At 41.3% G+C, this 18,640-nt stretch overlaps 1 protein-coding gene across 4 annotated transcripts in view; it reads left to right on the top strand.

Moving 5' to 3' along the window:
* Positions 1 to 10,162: 10,162 nt before the first annotated feature.
* Positions 10,163 to 18,640, top strand: part of Lrrc8d (leucine rich repeat containing 8 VRAC subunit D) — a 120,638-nt gene continuing 112,160 nt past the window's right edge. For 2 of the 4 annotated variants that reach the window (XM_047519470.1, XM_047519485.1), the window contains exon 1: positions 10,221 to 10,658. The gene's annotated coding sequence lies outside the window, so the exon portion shown is untranslated. Of the gene's footprint in view, positions 10,659 to 18,640 lie in introns of all 4 variants that reach the window. The other 2 variants (XR_007104105.1, XM_047519494.1) reach the window with 2 other exon arrangements.

Here is an 18,640-nt window from a genome sequence, read left to right as displayed (position 1 = left end):
CTTGTCAAATGTGCATGTAAGGCAATGGCAAGGAAAACAAATAAAAATGATTGAGGGTGGGCATTTGTTCATAAGCTTAATGATCATTGTCCCATCACTGTTGTAAGTAGTGGGAGAGACTGAAGAAACAGAAAAATAGTCTAGTCCTAGTTGGAAGAGTCAAAAAAAAAAAATAGCAGGAGACACACAAACAACACCCGATGCATCTTGCAGCCAGTGGTTCCAGGTAGTGAGGTAGGTGTTAGAGTTGGCTCTTTTAGTTCTACCCCTGTCCAAGAGGATCACCCAATTTCATACCTAGTTGTTTTGACCCTACCTTGCTCTTTGTTCTGTTTGTTAAAAGACACTGAAAATCTGGGTGTTTGTATGAAATTTTCTGATTATTAAACATTGACAACTCCTTTTTAAAGGTCTAGAACATTATGCATTAAATCAGACCTGTAGGCTGAGCCTGGTGGCGTGCCCTTGTAATCTCCGCTGGTCTGGAGGCTGAGGCAGGAGGGTCTCAAGTACAAGGCTAGTCTGGGCAATTTAGTTGAGACCCTGCTTCAAGATACAAAATAAAAAGTGCTGGGGATGTAACTCAGTGGTAAATTGCCCCTGGGTTCAATCCCCAGTACCAAAAACAAAAACAAAAACAAAAACCAAAAAACAAACCAACAACAAAAACACCACCTGCAGGCTGTGGGGCTACAGTTTGTCGTCTAGGTGTCACACACGAAGAGAAGGGAGAATAATACCATTAACTCACAAAACTCTTACTCTATTAGAAAGAGATAAAAGAGAACAAATTTTAGGAGATAGGCAAATATTGGTGATGAAATGGTCAAGAGAAACTGTCTACAGTGTGCTGAAAATAATCTTCTGGGGTCTGATGATGTAGAGGAAAAAAACAAACTCCAATCAGTTTCTCCCTCACCCTCACTCAACAACAATCATTAGAAGATTTTTATGATCTCAAAAAGTGTGGGGACCTCTCCCAACCAACCAACTAGAAACTTACTCTGCAGAGGACACTGGTTGGATTTTTTTTTTTTTTTTTTTTTTTTTTTTTTTTTTTTAAGTAATGGCGATAGATAGAACCCAGAGCTTCACACATACTGGGCAAGTACTCTTCTACTGAGCTTCATCCCCAGCCCTTTTATTAATATTATTTTATTTTGAGACTGGGTATTGTTAAATTGCTCAGACTGTCCTCGAACTTCCTGTTTCAGCCTCCTGAGTTGCTGGGATTGTAAGTGTGTGACAACAAGTGTCCAAGTCATTGTCCTAATTCACTTCAATTCTGAACTATCTACCTGGAGATAACAAAAGATCCCACAAATTGAGGGCTTAATCTCCAGGACTGCCCCTCCCCAATTTTAATGCCACTTGCAAGCAACAGGTTGTGTCCTGGGGTTCTGCCTAAGCAGTTGTAAATTGGGGTTCCCATTACTTCCTCTTCAGGTTTAATTAATTTACTAGAGCAGCTCACAAAACTCAGGGGAACATGTTTACTGGTTTATTATTAAAGCTTCTTATCACAAAGGACACAGCAGAAAAGATGTACAGGACCAGATACAGGGGAAGGAGCATGGAGCTTCCATACCCTCTCCAGGGATGCTACCCTCCAGAAACTGCCACAAGCTCAACTCTCTAGAAGTTGCCCACAAACTGTCCTTTTGAGTTTTTAATGGAGGTTTCATTGTATAGGCATTAAATTATTGAACACTGGTAATGATTTAACCTTCAGCCCCTCTCCTTTTCCTAAAAGTTGGGGGTGGGGTTGAAAGACCCAACCCTCTAATCCTGCATTGGCCTTTCAGGATTACCCCCATCCTGGAGCTACTAGGAGCTGATAGCCATCAGTCAATACATTAGCATAAAAAGGACACTTATTGCTTAAAACAATTCAAGGATTTTAGGAGTTATATGATAGGAAATGGGATCAAAGACCAAATATGTATTTCACCATATCACACAGGGGATATCACAGAATCTTAGGAATGGAAGGTACTTGTTACCTGATCTCATGTATGGATTATTTAGACTCATGACCTTAGCTTCCCTATAATAGTCAGGGCTCTTCAGAGAATCAGACCCAATAGAATACAGATGGGAAAGACTGAGAGAGAGAGAGAGGAAGAGGGAAAGATAGATGGATGAGAGAGGATTTATTATGGGAATTGTCTTGTGTAATTATGGAAGCTGGAAAGTTCCATGGTATTCCTTCTGAAAGTTGGACAACCAAAGGAAAACAGTGGTGTGATTCAGTCTGACTCCAAAGATCTGAGAACCAAATGAGTCTATGGTATGTCTCTCTTAGGTTGAGGCTGAAGATCTGAGATCCTGGTGTTGAGGATCTGAAAGTCTGACATCACAGGGCTGGAGAAGATAGGAAACTCCACTTCAGAAGGGAAAGCAAGTTCGCCTTTCCCCTGCCTTTTTGTTTTATCAGGGTCCCCAGCTATACCAATGGTGCCTGCCCACATTGGGTGAGGGCAGATTTTCCTCACTCAGACCACTGATTCAAATATCACTTTCTTCCAGAGACATACCCAGAAATAATTCTTTACCAGATATCTGGGTATCCCCTAACCCAGTCAAGTTGACATATAAATTAAGCAACACTTGCCTTTGCTTTAGGCTCCCTGCCTGAGCTATGCAAGGGCAACGACTTCGAGAATGATCAGAAATTGAAAAGGGAACCTCCATGTGCTAGAGAGCTGCATTGCCCACAGAGCAGTTCATATTAGGAAGAGGCTGACTTTAAGTTTCATGACTATAACCTCTCCATCTAAACTTCATTTTCAAACCATTGCCAGATCACACTGCTGTGAGGTGCTATCAGATGAAGTTTCAAACAATGCTCAGACACGACAATCCTTTCAACACTGGAATTTCACCCATGAGGAAGAAACCCCCACAGGCAGGCTTCTCTCTTCCTGTTGTCTGCATTCCTCTCTCTAACTCCAGCGCTGCTCAGCCTCATTTTGACATTTCAGTTTTCTGGTTGCCCTTGTCTTCTCTTCCCACAATCAAGATCTGTGAGGAGCCACCCCAGCCCGTGAGTTCCATGTGGATTTTAAAACATTCAACTCACCATTTGAAAACAGCAATTACTCTTCCTCTTTCCAAATGACCATACAAATCAGCTTGCTCTGGTGCCTTTTTAAGAATTTCCCAATTCCTTTTTATGGTTATTTTTCTGAGAATTTTTGTGCCATTTCAACGTTCAATTGACAAAACTATAATTAAGACTACCACTTGCTATTTTATGTCACATCTGTGTTCTTTCATTCTCACTGAAACCTTTTATTTAGTCAGATTAGAATACATAGCAACCTCACTGCACAACATGACAGTTTTAAAGTAAATAATGTTAGGGGGAAATGAATGTTTAATCTGCTCTAACTTATTCTTTTCACTCTTGTGTTACTTTGCTTAAATATTTTCCTTAATAAGAATATAATTTAGGACTTTGCAATTACTGTTTTGTAATTTTGTCTGTTTGTTAATTCAGATAGATTATTTCCTTTATAGGAGAGTAAGAAAATGGTAATGTTTGCCACTAGGTTTCTTCTCTTGCCATGTAAAATACTAGATGCTATTTTAGTGACAGTTATGATTTAAAAACTGAATATGAATACCTTTTCTCAATCTAACAAATATTCAGGGAAGAGCATGAGATGGAAAAATCTCTTCCTGAGAAGTTTTTTCTATGTTTGTTATTGATTAGAAATCTAAAATGAGTTCATTAATTCATTAATAATTACTGACTTTTCCCTATATGCCAGACATTGTTCAAAATGCATGGTGCACATAAGTAACCAAAACAGAAAATTTCCTATCTACAAATGACTTATATTCTAGCAGGGAGAGATAGGTAATAAACAAACAAAAAAACATAGCAAGTACAGGGCCCAGATGTGCATGTCTGTAATTCCAGTGGCTCTGGAGGCTGAGGCAGAAGGATCATCAGTTCAAAGTCAGCCTCAACAACTTAGCAAGGTTCTAAGCAACTTAGTAAGATCCTATCTCAAAATAAAAAAGAACTGGGGATGTGGCGCAGTGGTTAAATACCCATGGGTTCAATTCCTAGTACAAAAAAAAAAATTCCCAGAGTGTGCTTATACAAACTAAAATGGCTGTGATACTACTAATTGATATAATCTTATGGGATCACTGTCTGTGGTCTGTTGTGGTCTGTTGTGGACCATTGTTGCCCAAAACATTGTTATAGTCTTATACCAAAATATTAAAAGGTAGAGTCAACTGGATTTCAAGACTATTTAAATGTGGATTACAAGAGAAAGAGTACGGGGATAACTCCAGATCTTTTAGCCCAAGCAAGCACAAAGACAGCACAAAGCTGTCTAAAGAGAAAGGAAAACTGTGTGGGGTGCACAGGCTTTGGACAGAAACACAAGTTCAGTTTTGATTGTTTTAAGTTTGAGATATCTATAAGATGTCTAAGTAGAATAAACCAATTAGCCAACTGGAAGCATAAAGTGGAGCTCAGGAGAGAGAACTCAGAACTAGAGATAGAATTGTGGAGTTGGTCTAAAGAGGGAATTCAAAACTTGTTGAAAGGAGTGAGTTCAGTGTTGTGGAAGATTGGAGAAAACTGTCCACTAAAGAGGTAGGAGTGCCCCGTGGTGTGAGATGCTGCTGAGAAGTCAATTAAGGACCAAGAATTGTTCACTGTATTTAGCAAAATGGAATTTCTCAGTTACCTTGGCAAGATCAGTTTCAGTGATACTTTTGAGAGTAAAAACCCTGATTTAATTGAGTTTAAGAGGAAAAGGGAAGAATGGAATCAGAGACAGTGAGTATAGAAGATTTTTTTTTTAACATGGGTAAATGCAAAACTAAGAAGAGAAATGGGGTAGAGAAGACAAGGTCAAAAGAAATTTTATTTCTTAAAATCAGAGACAGTGGGCTGGAGATATAGCTTAGTGGTAGAGCACTTGCCCAGCACATATGAGGCCCTGAATTGAATCCCCCGAGCTGCAAAAACAAATAAACAAAATGAGAGACAGTGACTTCCAAGGCTGAGACAAGAAGATCCCAAATCCAAGGCTAGCCTCAGCAACTTAGACCCTGTTGCAAAATAATATATATATAAACATAAAGGACTGGGGACGTAGGTCAAAAGTCAAGTGCTCCTGGGTTCAACCCCCAGTACCTCCACAGAGAGAGAGAGAGAGAGAGAGAGAGAGAGAGAGAGAGAGAGAGAGAGAGAAATAGCATCATTTTTTTTTAAAGGTGATGATAATAACCCATTAGAGAGAGGAAATACATGATATAGGAGAGAGGGGACAACTGCTGCAGTTATCCTCTGAGATTGGAAGTGTTCTAGTGCAAGTGCAATAATAGGCTTTTGATAAGCACATGGGCAGTTTATTCATAGTAGTAGGCAGAAAAGCAGAGTATGTGATGTCTCTGTACAGTTTCATTTTTTTTCTTAATTTAGTGCGAAGGGCATATTTAGTTCTACCAACAAAGAAGCACCTGCTCACTGGTAGGTAGGCAATCTGAATTTTACCACTCTATGAGCCTATTTGACACAGCCTGGTTCCACTCCTTTCTTCTCATTCTGGCTAAGAATGTGCCCTTAGCTTTTCTAGCTGAGATTATAACAACTTATTTCTAACTAGAGCAGTCTGGCAATTTTCCTTCCTCTTTGGATTTTATGATATGTCATGTTCTCATGGGAAGTTACCACACACACTCTACTCAGTTCTATTTTCTCCACGCTGTTTCTTCTCCCTCCACCTGCTCTTCTCTACTCTGGTCTCCATCTTTTGCTTTCCTCAGCTGTAAGGGAGACAATTTGCTTCCTACCTCCAAGGCTAAGAATTTATATAAATCTAAGAAGCAAGAATAGGAAGGAGAAGAAAGTGAAAAGTTGCACAGGGGAGGACAGAAGATGAGAAGGATCTGCTTTACTATTTGCTTAGTTGAACTCCTGCTAATAATTCAAAGCATTCTTCGAATTGAATTCTTTGTATGAGTTCTTGCCCTTTTAAAATATAAAGGTGCTCTAGATATTGCATTATTATGTTAGCTATGGTATTAGTAGAGCCACAGTAGATTCATTCTGGCACACTTATCATATATGGACATAATTATAATAGGTAATGCTTAATGAGCTACACCTATGTTTCAGGCACTGGCTAAGTCCTTTCATATATTATTTCATTTAACGGTTGCATTCACAGTAATCTGGGATATGTACTATTATCCCCATTTCAGAGATGAAGAAACTAAGAGGAATGAGAGCAAGAGAGAGAACAATTTTAAATCCTTCAGCATTACTATCACTTTTTAAGCAAATACATTCTGAATTTGTTTGTGTAAGGTTAGCTAGCTGGTATATCTAGCTTTAGCCTCTTCCCCCAACCCCAGGGCTATTTCTCACTTTATGAAGAAGTCATTATGATAGTATTCATAAGCTACCCCAGTGTACTTGGGACCAATTTTTAAGTCCGATTTCTGCACAATTTTAAAAATACGTTTATGGATTATTGGAATTTATATTGCTTATCATATGTTAGCCACTCTACTAGTGATGGAAAAAGGAAGAATGCAAAATTACTTCTTCAAGGACTTCTGATTCTTCTCTACTAGAAAAGTCAATTATTCATTAAATCATTCAGTAAGTATTACTGAGAGTCTTCAAGCATGTTAAGTGCTATATAGAGTTCAGGTGAGCACAAATCAACTTAGAAAAGAAGATGTGCAAATAATGGTTTTTATAACACATGGTTCTTTGAAACAGTTCTATGACTGAGTGCCTGGACTTTGGGAACAAGGCCGCTAGACTTAAAAGTCTAGCTCTGCCACCTAAAGGCTGTGTGATCTTGAGCTATTGCCGTAACCTCTCTAAGCCTTGGTTTGCCATCTATAGATGGAAGATACTTACATCTATCTCATATGGTTGCTGTGAAGACTGAAAATGACACAGGTATTTAGAACAGTACCATGTGTATTATAAGTTGTGCAACCACTTTGTATTAGCTGTTGTTATTATTCTGATACAGATTTACCATGTGCAGGAACAATTACTAATTCCTGACTAAAACAACTCAGCAGAGGACAGTGGTGCTCTATAAATTTTTGTAAATTAGCTCTTCCTTTAACCTATTGTGTTTCCTACACCCCCATCCCTATAGAAATGTCTACAGTAGCCTCAGATCCCTTTTTTACCACATTTCTTAATTTTGAACCCAATGTCTGATCAATTATTTTCCTTTGTTGCCCATTTCCTGATAGTTTTCCTTGGGGAAAAGAGAAAGGTGACAGGTTTTCTTATGCTTTTTTTGTTTTATTTTTACATTTGAAACTATTAAAGATATTTTTCATTATTTGCTATGGCAGAGTGCCCTCCCAATCCACTGGGGATTCAACTCAGCACTCGCATATACTACACACCGCTATCCCCAGTAGAGTTCATAATAATTTTATGTCTGCTATAGTCAGAATCCTTGTGTCCCCCCCAAACGTATGTGTTGAAATTCTAACCCCAAACGTGATAGCATTAGGAGGTGGAGCCTTGGGAGATCATGAAGACAGATCCCTCAGGAATGGGATTAGTACCCTTACAAAAAAGGCCTAAGAGAGTCCTGCGCACCTTCTACCAGGTGAGAATAGAAGTGAAAAGGTAAATTCTGTGAACCAGAGTTTGCCGGTGCTTTGATCTTGGACTTTCCAGCCTCCAGAACTGTGAGAAATAAATTTCTGTTGTTTCTTAGCCAACCAGTTTACAGTATTTGTTATAGCACACTGAATGTATGAAGTTAAAGTTCTAATGATTTTATTATTTTTCAGATTATCAAAATAATATGTGCTCAATATAAAAATAATTGGAATATACAGAACTTGGAAACAGAAAGTGAAAGGCTCTAGTAATCCTACATCCAGAGATAACCATTATTAATAGCTTGTCATATATACTTCCAGATTTCTTCTAGGCTACATGTAACCATATATTTTAATACAAAACCAATGAGATCATACTCCTTAAATGGTTCTACAGCTTCCTTTTTTGATCTAGAGATTTTGGACATCTTTCCATGCAGGTCAAACTAAACCTATCTTATTTTTTAATGGTCATTGAAGGCATCCTCCAGATCTTGTATAATTTACTTAAAGAGTTCTCTATTGGAATTTGCTAAGATTTTTACACCATTACAAGTTTCGACTGTTATGAACAAATCAGCAGTAAACACACTGGAACATTTATTTTTGTACACACATTTTTACATACATAATTTTTGCATAAATATGCTCAAAATATAAATTCCTAGATGTGGAATTGCCTGTTCAAAAAGAACACACATACTTTATTATTATTGTCATCATCATTATTTGTACTGGGGACTGAACCCAGAGATACTTTACCACTGAACTACAGCACCAGTCCTTTAATGTTTTATTTTGAGACAGGATCTTGCTAAGTTGCTGAGGCTGGCCTTGAACTTGTGATCCTCCTGCCTCAGCCTCCCAGGTCACTGGGATTACAGGCAGGTGTCACCACATCTAGTTAGAACACACATACTTTATCAACAATTTCCACATTGTCTTCTAAAAGGATTTGTCCAGTTTACCTTCACATTTAGGATGTCTGAGAACGCCTATTTTTGTCTTTTTTTCCCCTTTCTCCTTCCTTCCTCTTCCTCTCTCCCCTTCCCCCCTCTCTTTCATTGAGGCTGGCCTCAAACTCCTGTTCTCAAGTGATTCTTCTGCCTCAGCCTCTCAAGCACCTGGGACTACAGATGTATGCCACCTCGCTTAGCTACACTTGATTGTTTTCTGAATATAATTTTTTTTCTTTTCTCAATTTATACCAATTTTGAAATCTCCCCCCCCCCCTCTTTTTTTTTTCCAAGACTGAAGTCACAGTTTAAAATCCAGGGAAGATAAAAAGTGCAGCAAAATACCGGAGAGTATTTTCACAAACAGCAAAATATTCTAAACTAACTATAATAGTGAGGCATTTTCAATCAAAACATTATATCACTAGTTAACAGTTTTAAAAATGCTCTAACATTTCAGATCAGTAAACCTAAGACTGTAATTAGATCACTTGTCATACACTCACTGACGACCATGAACTTCCTCCTTGGCAGGACGCTGTGGAATAGAAGAAACTGTTAGTATGAGGATCAAGGAGGGAAAGGGAGAAAACAAGAGGAGGGCAGGGGGCTCCAAATCTGGTGTCATCTTGTAACTGATCAGGGTCAGGCCCTTGTGCATTCTGGACTTCTGCTTCATGCTCTCCAGGTGTAGGCCATTGTTCTTTACTTGCAGTGTCTGATGCCCAGGTGTTCACCATCCAAGGGCCAGTTCTGTCACCTCCACTCTCAAGCCTTTCCTGACACCCTAGAAAAACCATTCTCCTCCATACCTCACTATATCTGACCCACACCTTCCTGACTACCTATAATATTTTGTTTAGCTTGCTTATTAAGGACATTTAGAGCTGAGTAAATGTTGATGGAACGTTTGCGGACATGGAGAAATCTTATTAGAGAGATGAAACTTCCCACTGTTCCCAGAAACACACGGTTACAGAAAAATGGAGAAATCATTTGTTTCATTTGAACTAAATACTTCCAAACGTCTTTCTCCATCCAGGAAAGACTACAAAGGAACTTCAACCTTAGGACAAAAATAAAAGTGAAAACCGTCAAGTTGCAAAACATATTATCACAAAACTTTTTCACTGACTTCTTCATATGTAAAATGTTTTTTCTGGTGGAAGGAACCTGGGGGAAAGGGGCAGACTGAGATGAAATAAAAATCTGACTCTCAAACATTGCTTTAATAGCAGAGGCAGATAGAATGAAGCTGAGAAACTATGCAGAGATTCAGTTGCATGTGCCCCAAATCCCAGGTAAGGACTTTCTACTTAAGAGTTGGAGGGCACTTAAATGACTTTTGATGTAATCTCTCGCCCCCCAAATCTTAATATGAGTTTTAGTCTACATTATATGCTCCTTTGCAGAGGGCGTGAAGCTTCCAGACCAAGCCTCGCTCCTGACAGGCAACAGACTGCCTGGCACCGAGCCCAGCCCAGGTGTGCATTTGATAGATAAGTAAAACGCCGACAGCGATAATCGACTGCCATTCTTCTCCGCCCCTTGCACCTGCTTGGTGTCTCGCAGTCTCCCGCCGACAGCCCCCGACCCCACACCACCTCCTGACTCTCTGGGGTCAGTCCGCAGTCCCCCTCTTAGGAAGCGCCGGGACCCCCGGCGGGCGCGGCAGAGCAAGCGGGGAAAGTGCTCGCAATCACATGGAGGCCCGGGCCCGCCCCATTGGCTGTGGCCGGGCCAGTCGCGGCGCTCGCTGGCTGCGGTTGGTCCCAGAGCTGCAGCGCCTGCACCGGCCCGGAGTCCATGTTACGCTTTGTCTAATTCCCCTCGTTACAGAGTCATGTGCTGCTGCTCTCGTCGCCGCCGCTGCCGCCGCCCGTGGTGCCCCGGCTCCTCCGCCGCGCTTCGAGGTGGCAGCCGCGGGAGGGGCCGCGGGAGCAGGGTCCTGGGCGCCGCGCGCCTTCGCCGCTCCGGCGCGTCCGGGTGCAGCCACCGCCCGCCGCAGGTGATGCCGCCACCTCCCTCCTCAGCATAAGCCGTGGCTCGGCGGCCGAGCTGCCTGGGCTGCCCCTCAAGGTTGGTACGCTACTCTTCGGGCCCCGAGTCTACGAGGGAGGGTAAAGCGCAGGTGGAGCCGCGGGAGCCCGAGCGCGCCATCCCGGCGCAGGCGTCCTGCCTCCCTGTGCGCGGCCCCGCAGCCGGAGCGGAGGCTGCGGCCGGGAACTCGTTCGGGGACGGGTGAGGGGTGTCGGGAGTAGAGGGCAGCAAGCGGGGCCGTGCTCCCGCCTCTGACCGCCCAGGCCCGGGAGATTGTTCCGCTTTCGGCAATCTGAGTGGCGGGCGCCTTGGCGGCCGGCTGTGGGCCCTGAGAGGGAGGCGAGTGCCGACTGCTTGCTTTCTGCTTCCCGGCGCGCGCGCTCCCTTCTCTGCCTCCTTCCGCCCAATCAGAGGATCCGGAGAGCGGGTTTCGGCTCCACAGATTCATCCCGGAGGTGGGTGTTGTGTGTCTGGCCTTGTTGGCCCGGTGCCCAGAAGGTGAGCCCTTTAACTTCTCCAGAAACGCCTCCTCTCCGCCTCCGTCCCGCGCAGGGTGGGCCGTGCTGGGAGCCCCTGGCCTGGGGTGGGGAGGTGAGGGCTCAGGCTCGGGCCCCGCCCCCCGCGTCTGGGGGAGGGAGCTGGGGCCGCAGGTGCACCCAGCCCGCCGCGGGCCGTCTCTGGGTTGAGTACCGGTATAATCCGCTTCTAGCTTGTTTGGTAGCGTGGGCTCTTGGGAGCGGGACTTGTGCTTGAATCTTATGTAGGGGCTTGGAAAGCAGGGAAATTGGGGTGCTTGCCCAGAGGCCATCACCTCCAGTTAGTGGAGAGTTGATGGGGGCCATCCCCCTTCTGTCCCCTTTTATTTGGGGTATGCCTGGCAGATAAATGAGATTTTTTTTTTTTTTTTTAACTAAAAAAAAAAAAAACATCCGCAGTGAAGAAGAACTGCTACAGGTCAAGGGGAGGAGAGGTAGGTCCGCTGGAGAGGGAGAGGTGGGGTGTGACGTCCCACCGCTTCTCACAGTTGGGGTGTGAGTGGCCGACAGTGGAGAGGTAGGGTTGCGGTAAAGAAAGCGAGCACAGAGAAGAGGGGAGAAGAGTGTGCAGGAGGTAGGCAGAGCAATGGGGAATTAATATTGGGGAATCCTAGCCAAGTGACCCAAGAGCCACTTGGGTCCTTTCTTGGCTCCTGTTTCTTCACACATTTCCTCCTCCTTGACTTGAAAAATGTTTTTCATTGGGCAAGAAAACTGTGAGGACACACTTTGGAAGAAATGTAGAAGTAAAGAGCTGACTTTTGGAAACTTACCTTGGCAGCTTTAATAATAAAATTCCATCCAGGAAGCATTTATTGAGCACCTATATATGTTTTGTGCTGGACATTGAAAGAGTCTGAACAGAAAGGGAATTCCCATCCACAGGAATGGTGAGAGCTGTTCGTAAACAAACAAGGGCACGTAAACAAACAAGGGCACGTAAACAAACAAAGGTTCGAACCAAGTGTCAGGAAAGAGTGATTCAGACCTTCCTTCCCAAAGATTATGATGCCTCTGCATCCTACAGACCTTTGGGAAGAATCCTGAGTTGTAACCAGTAAATGGCGTCTTCAGACAGCATTTATTTTTATAGTCCATAAATACTGACTGAAAGCCTCCTAGATAGGTCCGGTTTAGAGTTCTTGCTTTTCTGTCTTGACACCTACTGACTAAAACCCTGTTAAAATCCAAGTGCGAGCTGGGCGTGGTGGCACATGCCCGTAATCCCACAGACTGGGAAGATTGAGATAGGAGGATTGCAAGTTTGAGGCTAGGCTAGTGTCAGCAGTTTAGCTAGACCCTGCCTCAAAATATAAAATAAAAAGGGCTAGTTATGTAGCTAAGTGATAGAGTGCTACTGGGTTTAATCCCTAGCGCGCGCACACACACACACAGACAAAATACAAGTGAGAAACAGAAAAGAACATCATTAGATTAAAATTAGGTAGGTTACACTAAGGATCTGGCAAAGTTGGAGTGTTTGACTTAGGCATGTTATTTAGGGAGCTCTCTATAAAATAATTAGATAATTCATAGAACTGAACAAAAAAATTTCAGAATCTTGAATTGTCATTGTTTAATCATACACTTGAACATTTTATCTTAGATTTGTCTAGTTTTTATTGAGGGTGTGTGTGTGTGTGTGTGTGTGTGTGTGTGTATACTTTGTTGACTAAAACTTAACAGATTAGAAGTTCCGAGAGGAAGCTGTCCTCAAATGACCTGGTCCCTCTCCCCCAGTCTCTTCCATTACCATGTGGAGGATTGTGTGATGCAACAAAGTATTGAGCCATAGTCATATCTTTTTTCTTCCTACTATTTTCTCTAGCATTTAAAAAACTTGATCAAAATTTGGCCTTAAAAAAAAAAAAAAAAAAAAACTTGCCCTTTTTTCCCCTTACTTTTGACATTGTACAGAACTTTATTGGAATCATTTTAGAAAATTCTAGTGTTTTACATGTCCAAATTGTTAAATTGTTTTGTTAAACCAACTTTGGGTATTAGATTTGATTCCATTCTCAGGACTAAAGGTAAATTGGCACATTAAAAGGCTGTATCCCATTTGTTTACAATAAAAAAAGACTGAAATTTTGTCAAAACTTTGTATTTGTGATCACATATGTTCTTGAGATCGTAGTTTGCAAGGGATTTCACTTCTTTATATCTGGACCTAGTGTCTGACATTGTAAGAAAGACCAGTTAATAATTATTATTAACAATAAGCAGGAAACTAGAGTGGGTGCTCTGGGACCTTAAGAAAGGAGAAGATTCTTGTCATAGAGAACAGATAAGACAGGTATACATATGGATGCCAATTCAAGTAAACAATTGTAGTTGTTCCACAGTTCAGGGTGGTTTGGAGCTAGATGAAAATGGGAGTAGAGCATAAATCTGAATTTACTTTGACAGTCCTTAGGGATGCAGTTGCCTCAAAGGAAAGGTGAAGGAGCACGTATTAGGAGAAGCTCTGAGGTATGTCATAGATAAAAGCAATAAACTACCTGGGCCTACTGTTGCACACCTGTAATCCCAGTGGCTCAGGAGGCTGAGGCAGGAGGATCTTGAGTTCAAAACTAGCCTCAGCAGTTTAGCAAGACCCTAAGCTACTCAGGGAGACCCTGTCTCTAAATAAAATATAAAAATGGACTGGGGATGTGGCTCAGTGGTTAAGGACCCCTGGTTCAATCCCTGGTTACCCGCCACCCAAATAAATAAATAAAATAAAGTAGATTTACCTGGCTGGAGCCAGAAACTATGACTAACTTATTTAGTGGACAACTTAACTAAATGTCAGTGATGTTAATTGTTTGCCTCAAGACCAGTGGTTCTCTACAGGTCTAGTGAGTTATTTTTTCTTCCCACTAGATATTTGGCAATATCTGGAGGGTTTTTGGTTATAGCTAGGGGGCAGGTTCTATGGGCTTCTAGTGAGTAGAGGCCAGTGATGCTATTTCAACATTCTTTTTAAACATCCCCTTGCCCAGTGATCTTGTCCAAAATGTTGATACTGCAGAGGTTAAGAAACTGCCCTAGACGAATGAATGGGATGAACACTGCTGTGGCATTCTGAGAAGTGAAGTTACTTCTGAAGAACAGACCTTGAGGGAAGTAGTTCTTGACTTGTGAGGAAGAATTACCATTGAGGTTAGGAAACCAATCTAGGAGACTTCCGCTGTGCAAATCCTTGTTGGAAGAAAGGGGCAGTTTTGAGACAGATTGCTGCTGATAAACTGGCAGGGCAGCATAATAATTGGGATAAGTGCAGAGTCATAGGATCAGAACTGGCATTTTAGAAGCCTAATCTAACTTCTGTAGCACATTCTTATACTTACTAGGTAGCCTCTGTTTAAATACCCCCAGGAACAAGGAATTCTCCTTACTGGCGACATCTTTGGACACATGTCATTACATCTTTGGACTCTTTGTGCTATTGTTATTATTTGAGCTGAAGAATGCCTTCTTGCAACTTTGTTCCATTGATTCTATTCCTGAGGAGCTGCCCACTTTCACCAGACAGCCCTTTGAATGCACAAAGACAGTATCAAGTCCCCTTCCCCTTAATTAACTTTTCTTATGTAAAATTTTCCCAGTTCTTGTCACAATCCTTTGTAGAACATGGTTTGTAGATGTCTACTGAGTTTTTTAGCATCTCTCAGGGAGAGTCTGGAATTGAATAAAGTAATTGAGACATGACTGGCCAACAAAGAGCACAGTAGATTAACTGTTCCTGGACACCTAGGCATAAATGTCTACTTACTAAGGTTTAAGTTAACAACGGCCTCTTCCCCACCCCTACCCCCCCGTCCAAGTTGCACCTAATACAGATTCAGGTATAGGTTACTGATAGTCAAAATACCCAGATATTTGTTGTATGAGCTGTCGCATCCTGTATTCATTGGGCAACAAATTTTTGAGAAACTGAGTGTGTTATTGTTCCTTTTCAGTGTTATCCAATTTATTTCAGTCTAATCTTTGAGATTTCTGAATTTTGGTTCTGCTTTCTAATTCTGTCGGAAAGAAGTGGAAGCCGGGTGTGGTGGTGGAAGCCGGGTGTGGTGGTGCACGCCTATTAGCCTAGCAACTCTGGAGATTAAGACAGGAAGATCACAAGTTCAAGACCAGCCTCAGCAACTTAGGTTCTAAGTAACGTAGTCAAAACAAAAAAATTATTAAAGGACTGGAGATGTGGCTTAATGGTTAAGCACCCCTGGGTTCAATCCCTGGTAACCACCCCCTCCAAAAAAAAAAAAAAAAAAACTGGAGTAGAGAATGGCTTTACTGAAAACTTTGCAGCCAATAAGTAGTATGTGAAACCTGGTAGGTTGGGGTACTGCTGGTCTTGAGATTTGGGAGTGCTGAGTGATGGAGTGGGTTCCAAAAGTTCTTAGTTTTGGGGGTTTCTGAGAAATCTGTTTGTGGCGGGGCTACATTGTATTGTTGCATTTAGCTCTTGTGATGTTTGCACCTGAGGTGCCATTTTGAAATTGTTTGAGTCTGTTGCAAGTGTCTGAAATCTGTACTTCCTCCCCCAGGGTCTTTGTAATTCTTTTTAGACATCTGGAAGAGAGATTTTATGTTTTATGCAAATCTGAAAAAATTTGCCAAAACAGAGTTGCTTTTGAAATTTGTGAGGCGGTAGAGCGTATAGCTGGCAAAACCAGGTATGTACTTGGTTCCCACTTAGGCTGAGCTTTGTTTTCTTTTTGTTGATATGCCCAGAATACTTAGTGACAGCTTTACATTTAGGGAAAAGCTTAGAAACAAACCTATTTCCAGAGCTGAACTTTAACTTATCATTGGTTTTTCTCATCTTCACTGAGTAGACATTAGCAGTTACCATTCCCAGAAGTCCTTTGAGTCAGGCAGGTCAGAAATCCCATGTAATTTAGTGCCAGGTTCTCCAAATGCTCTAGAACTATCTAACAAAGTACATTTAAATGAACTCCCTGGTGACCATCCCATGTTGTTGAAAGAGTGCTAATGTAAAATTCCAAATCTTAGAGCCAACACATAATAGCACCTTTGTTAGAAATGTCCATTGTTGGGCCTGGGGTTGTGGCTCAGTGATAGAGTGCTTGCCTAGCATGTATGAGGCACTGGGTTCCATCCTCAGCACCACATAAAATAAAGGTATCATGCCCATCTACAACTAAAATAAAATAAATAAATAAGTTAGAGAAATGTTCATTGTACTCTATTCTTTAATGGTAGTCAAATCTGTCCTGATTGTTCATTCTACTGGGTCTCATGTGGGAACCTGCGTATAGCCTCTGGAGATGAAGGGTATTCCTATGAAAAGAAGGAATGTTTCATGAATATATGAGTATGAGGAGGTTTCTTCAGGACGAAAATAGCCAAAACCCCTTAGATTATCCTGTAGTTTCAAAGATTGTCAAAATTTAATTCATCTTGGAACTAAGGATATATATCATTGTATCATTTTTAATAGAAAAGTAGAATATTATGGCTGTAAGGTATCAACCTTTGAATTTTATAAATGAGAATATGTAGGCACAAGGAGGAGATATGATTAAGTTATAGGTATAGTTACAGAGTGGGCATTAGAATCATCTGCCTTAAAAAAAAAGTTTAAGAATAAAGAATTCTCTACTTCAGATGTATAAACAATGAGGTCCCTCAGGTCTTATTTACATAATTGAACCAAAAGAAGGAGCACACAGTGGAATTTCTACTTTTACAAATGACAGTAAGCTTTTCTGGATTATGAAATATCTAACCAATAGGGATTTGCTCCAGGGAAACCACACTAGGTTGCATTAGTCATCAGAAGATTTGTAGGTATGTTTCTTTGTGGGCAGATACAAGGTCAAATATTAAGGGGTTATTAGGAAATTCTGTAAGATGGTGTTTTGTTGGGAAAACCCAGGGAAGGACTCTGAAAATACTTGACAATGTTGTCTCAACTTGTTGATGATAAAAAGGACAGGAAATGCTAATCTTCACCAAAAAGATCTGGAAAAAAACAGAAAACATAATCTGAATTCAGTTTCCATCGTACTATGTTCAAAGTCATGGGTACTTCAGCTTAGGAAAGACTGATGTAATACCTTGAAGGTTTGGATGTTCCTGCTGGAATCTAAGCTCCACAGGACAAGGTCCATGCCTGTGTATTTCTCTGATAAAAACATTAGCATTTCCAGTATCTGGAAAGAGTCAGCTGAGAGGTGATGTTATTGAAGCCCCTGGAACCACTAGGTTAGGGACACAGGAAGCCTTGACTGTTCACTGAATTCCAGTAAACCTGGATTATGGCATTTTAATTGCCTCCTTGTCTCCATGTTCTTGATATTCTGTCAATGTGGTGAAGGCAGGGGCCTATCTGTCTTTTCCTCTGGTTTTCTAATGTGACACATGGTAGACTCTCCCTCAGTATTTGTTGCCTAAAAAATTGAAAAGGTTTATCTTTAAGCTTTGTAAGACATGAATTCAGGATAAATGCGAAGAAATGTGGTACCAATTCTTGTTAACAATGGGTGGTGTCAAAGTCAGTCTGGGGATTATTTTTAAAATACATGTGTCCAGACCTTTCCTTTTGCCTATGGAATCAGAATATCTGGAGATTTTGAAATTCTGGAGGCAGAGTTTAGTTTTTAAAAGTCCTTTCTTTCCCTCAAATGATTCTGATATCGGGCTGGGGAGATAATTCAGTTGGTAGAGTGCTCGCCTCGCAAGCACAAGGCCCTGGGTTTGATCCCCAGCACCGCAAAAAAAAAAAAAAAAAAAAAAAAAAAAGATTCTGATATCCATCTAAAGCTGAAAACCACCATCTTTATGTTGCTGTGACTACATATACATACATATAGTGACTAAAAACACCTTTAAAACATTGTTGAAACACTTGTAGCTGACAGTCCCATGACGTGTTATTAAGACAAACAAGAAGTTTCAAGGAGGCATCAGATTCCTTAGAGGATGATGACAGTGATAGCAGGTGGTCCACAATATGGCCTTTGGTGCCCTGGACAGGACAGCAACTCTCAGTCCATTCTTGAGCAGTTGTGCCCATAGTGGGCCCATGAGGATAATTCCAACATGTGGGGTAATGAGAATAAGTAGGATGCAACAAGCTTTTCAGTTTCAATTTCAATGCTAAGTTTATTCAGTTAAAGGGTTTTTTTTTTTTTTTTTTTTTTTTTTTTAATATTGGGTTGTCCTTCCTACTTCAGCGAGTTTTGTTTTTTAATTTCGTGAAACGATGGTGATTGATTGATTTTTGGTGTTAATTCTTGGTCAAGTTTTCACAAGTTTTATGGCGGTTTCTCTTCTGAAATCTTATTGGCCTATGAAATAAAAAATTTGAGAATTTCCACTCCTCTGAAGATTTCAAGATGTTTATTTCTTCCCTTGACACCTGCTATTGGAGAAGGCTCACAGATATGGGGTTGGATTCCATTAAAAGCATTTCTTTTAAGAAAGAGGTCTCTCCACCACCACTCCCTGTTTGCTGGCAATAATTAGGAACAT

Source organism: Sciurus carolinensis, chromosome 1 (assembly GCF_902686445.1).
Source record: "Sciurus carolinensis chromosome 1, mSciCar1.2, whole genome shotgun sequence".
Taxonomy (NCBI): Eukaryota; Metazoa; Chordata; class Mammalia; order Rodentia; family Sciuridae; genus Sciurus; species Sciurus carolinensis.
The sequence above is the reverse complement of the archived record's forward strand: the minus strand, read 5'-3'. Positions and strand labels throughout refer to the sequence as shown.